Source organism: Myxine glutinosa, chromosome 2, assembly GCF_964187855.1.
Source record: "Myxine glutinosa chromosome 2, kmMyxGlut1.1, whole genome shotgun sequence".
Lineage (NCBI taxonomy): Eukaryota > Metazoa > Chordata > Myxini > Myxiniformes > Myxinidae > Myxine > Myxine glutinosa.
This window is the reverse complement of record NC_136262.1, coordinates 152,323,609-152,327,975: the sequence shown is the minus strand read 5'-3', so window position 1 is coordinate 152,327,975 and position 4,367 is coordinate 152,323,609. Positions and strand designations below refer to the sequence as shown.

At 51.1% G+C, this 4,367-nt stretch overlaps 1 pseudogene; it reads right to left on the bottom strand.

Moving 5' to 3' along the window:
* Positions 1–2,221: 2,221 nt before the first annotated feature.
* LOC144890805 (repressor of RNA polymerase III transcription MAF1 homolog) lies at positions 2,222–4,154 on the bottom strand (annotated as a pseudogene).
* Between the last annotated feature and the right edge of the window lie 213 nt (positions 4,155–4,367).

Sequence of the window (4,367 nt, the reverse complement as noted above, 5' to 3'; positions counted from 1 at the left end):
TGGGCGGTAGTTTTGGTGGTGGCCGCAATCAATATTATTATGGAGGCTCCCTGAGTTACGGCTGCTCCCGAAGGAAGGATTGGCAAAGTAGTGGCCGAGAAGGAGACCGCTATTCATGGGACTACAGGGACAAGTGGTCCCACCCTAATTATTAGGGAAGTTCTGAGAAGTTGAAGCCCTGAATGCGGCGGAGCCGCCGAGCCAAGATTCCTACACGAATTAACCGTGAACGCCGTTCCTAAAGGCGTCCATGTAGGGAACTTTCATGCACGGACTAACCGTGAACTCCACGTTCCTCAAGGCGCCCATGTAGAGAACTTTCCTGCACGGACTAACCGTGAACTCCGCGTTCCTAAAGGCATCCATGTAGTGAATACTCGGCTTGGCCTCCTGGAAAAAAGTGCTATCGAGTTGCTTAACTTTGGATCTTTGATCAACCCCTTAACCTTCATTCCCAAGAAACTGACGGTCAAAGTCAGAGGGTCATGAGAGGGAGTTTGATTTGGCAGGGACAATGTCGTTGTTGGTACTTAGTCCAGAGGGAGTAATCTGGAGGGGTTGGGGTGAAATTTTGGTTGCTTTATTTTTAAGTGATAACTGTGCCCGGGGGGAACGGATAATGTGGGGGGGGGGTTGAGTTATCTGGTTTGTTTCTCCAAAGTGGCCGGCAAAGAAAGTTTTCGCTGGGTTCAAACTTTCTTTCTTGAAGGGGGGGAGTGTTACATATTTATGTGAATGTATGTGCATTACCATTCAGGTCTTTGCTTATCCGTGTGGAGTATATTAAGTTGTTGTGTAGTTGTTGTGGTTGGAGGGTCAGGAGCCCTTCTGAGGGAGTGGCCGGAAACGGAAGTGACCGGAAAGGGAAGAGAAAAGACACGAGGAGAAAAAAAGGACGGTGATTCTTCTTCCTCGCCCCGCTCCGACAAAAGGTGGAATCGACCTGGCGCTGCGTGGAAAACAGCGGCGTTCCGAAACCTGTCCGGCGATAGGAATTCCCGGGACGTGTACCGGCCCGGTGGAGACGTCAAGTTGACGTGGGGCCGTGCATCGACCCCGCGTCTGGAATCGTTCGCGGCACCGTCCAAACAGACGCGTGCGGGTCGCACGTTGGGGCCTAACGCGCCTTGCAAGCGGCGTGGGGTTTGGCTTGCTCTACCGTACCCGCTCCGCGTGGCCACGAGGGGCTGCAGCCACGGTGCCTGGTACGATACCTGCCCGGTGGAGAAACGTCCACCCGGGGTTCGTTCAACCGCCCGAGTGCGGAGACGCCGACCAGTAGCAGTATCTTGGTCAGGAGGGGCCCAGAGACATTGTGAGGAGCAGAGACCGAAAGGGGGTGTGAGTACTCACCGGGACACACATGTATAAGATGGCCATCTTAATCATAGGGAATTGATTGTGAATTGGGAATTGGTGATGATTATGTATGGTTGATTGCTCGGGGAAAATCTCCGTGGTTGTGTCCTTGAAATATTGTTGATGGTTGTGTCATTGAAATTGTTTGGTATCATTACCATTGAAATATATCCTTGAACGTCAGTTGTCTCTTGGGTGAAATTCATATGGCTTGCGTGGCGAAAGCGCATATATAATACAGCTTTCTGGCGAAGTTCCTCTCACGGTCCGGGGGTCACTGAGACCAGGTATTCACCGAGGGGACCACGTAACATATGTCTGAACCTTGTGAGCGAAATATCTTGAAAAATAAACGAACTACTAACGTCTAATCTGGTGTTTGGGTGTATCTACGCATAAGTGAGAACGCTATGGAAAATTGGGTCGTCACGTCAAAATCCAAGATGGCCGCCTTGCGTCTTCCACTTTGTCAACTCATCATTTCACCGACGGGGGACCTCGGCGTAACGCTTGTCCCTAGTCCTCGTGGATAATCGTCTGCCTCCATTTCCTGTACTACTACAACTAATGATCCTCCACACCCCCCAAAAAATACCAAAAATCATTTTGTTTTGCAAATCATGCTTGAATAAATCTAACGGTCAACCTGGACAGGTGCAATATAGGTAATCTCTACATTGTTGACTTCCTGTGGCAGAGTGGACCGAGAGGTGCAAAAGGTAAATACTCAAAACGAGGCCAGTTTCGAGTCAAAAGGTCACGTAGTCATTTGACTTCTGATATTCAAAACAAACGGTATAATGCTCTCCAAATGTAAAACCAGGAAGTAGAACATCGTCCGGTGAAGGTGAACGATGAGAGGCCATGCCAGAATGGGGAGCAGTTGGGTGGAGTACGAGGGGAAGCACATCCTGCGGTGAAAGCACAAGTCAATGGGCATCTTACACGGCAAGGCCTGTCAACTTCACTTTCATTTAGCAACCGCATTCACCCAATAAATAAATAGATATGGATATACAAACAAACATTCTTCGACAGACGAAATTGGGTGCGAGCATTCACCTCCACAACATTCGTTAAATACAAGGACGCTACTTACCATTAAACTACCCTTCACATTGTAAGTAGTCTTCCTCGTCCAATACCATGTCGAGACTCCAGGGTAGACGAGAGTCACACAGCAATGAGAAACTGCTGCACACGATCATTCGCGCATCCAGGTGTGATGGAACATCCGCACGTCTCATGAAAAGACGGACTACACTTGCAGTGTCACAACGCATTTCAAAATGGCGTGCCTACCCGACGGAGCGGCAGGTCAGGAAAACGATCCTCTTCAACTTTTTGTTGTAAAAAAAAAGTAGTTGAAGGACCAGAGGCTACCCTCTTCACCATAGCGGTCAGAAGCCAAGTCAGGATTGTAGCTGGATGGGGTGGGAGCACAGGTGATGCAAGCCAAATCACGACCGACAATCAGTCCAAAGCACAGGGGAAGATGTCATCAGTTCCAAAATGAACATCCTCCATGAACCTCTAAACTTGGAGGCAGAGGGTTAAAAAAAATTGCTCTCACCTGTAGATGTCACACTCAGACAGCACAATCTCATCGTCGATAGCCTTCCAAAGCGCAGGTCCGAGCTCGGTGAAGCGGGAGCCAGCAGCAGAGCCAAGGGGACTATTCACTGCATTCTCCACCTGCAGACACGGCCCACAAGCGCCGACACATTACCTTTCACTACTTTGTCCCATCTTACTCGTGATGCCCAAAAATCAAACTGCACACAAACCCAGGACAGCGACGGTTCACGGCTGAACACGTGCGAGCGGGCATGGCTGAAGTCGTGCGAGCGGGCATGGCTGAAGTCGTGCGAGCGGGCATGGCTGAACTCGTGCGAGTGGGCATGGCTGAGCTCGTGCGAGCGGGCATGGCTGAACTCGTGCGAGCGGGCATGGCTGAACTCGTGCGAGCGGGCATGGCTGAACTCGTGCGAGCGGGCATGGCTGAACTCGTGCGAGCGGGCATGGCTGAACTCGTGCGAGCGGGCATGGCTGAACTCGTGCGAGCGGGCATGGCTGAACTCGTGCGAGCGGGCATGGCTGAACTCGTGCGAGCGGGCATGGCTGAACTCGTGCGAGCGGGCATGGCTGAACTCGTGCGAACGGGCATGGCTGAACTCGTGCGAGCGGGCATGGCTGAACTCGTGCGAGCGGGCATGGCTGAACTCGTGCGAGCGGGCATGGCTGAACTCGTGCGAGCGGGCATGGCTGAACTCTTGCGAGCGGGCATGGCTGAACTCGTGCGAGCGGGCATGGCTGAACTCGTGCGAGCGGGCATGGCTGAACTCGTGCGAGCGGGCATGGCTGAAGTCGTAATGTGGTCGAAAGGCGGAATTCAGAGTCGACATCAGGTAGTACAACGTCTTTCGACTGCAAGTGTCACACAAGGGGCCGTCTCCACCTTCCTCTGCACTCTGACACGCGACAAAAAGTGGGGAATATTTTTGTGTCGAGCGAACAAAAGCTTGAATACGCATCAAAGGAAGCAGGACATTGCATTATGGGAACATTTTAGCTCTGATTGTGCACAATAATTAGGTATAACACCTTCCTGGGCTCACGGCCAGAGCCTGTGGTGCAGACAAGGCCTGCATGAGGTGAGGTTCTCCTTCCAGACAAAATTGCTTGAACATCTGCTTGTCATCTCCAGCCATCTTGCAAGAGTAGCTTTCAATCCTGTTAACAGAGACAGACCGTTGGCAGCAATAGCATCCCAGCAGCTTCCGAACAATGTCCATTTCTAAAATGCCGCACAGAACGTGAACCCACGAGCAGATCAGTGCACCGTTTCAAACCCTCCTTTATTACCCTTATTATTATCAAACTTAGTACATAGAAAATGAATTATGGCTTACATATGCACGCCATTGTTTTTCGAGATCAAATCCACGATGGCCGACTGGCGGCCATTTTGTTACTTAAGCATGTCTCCAACAATTTCTCGAACATGC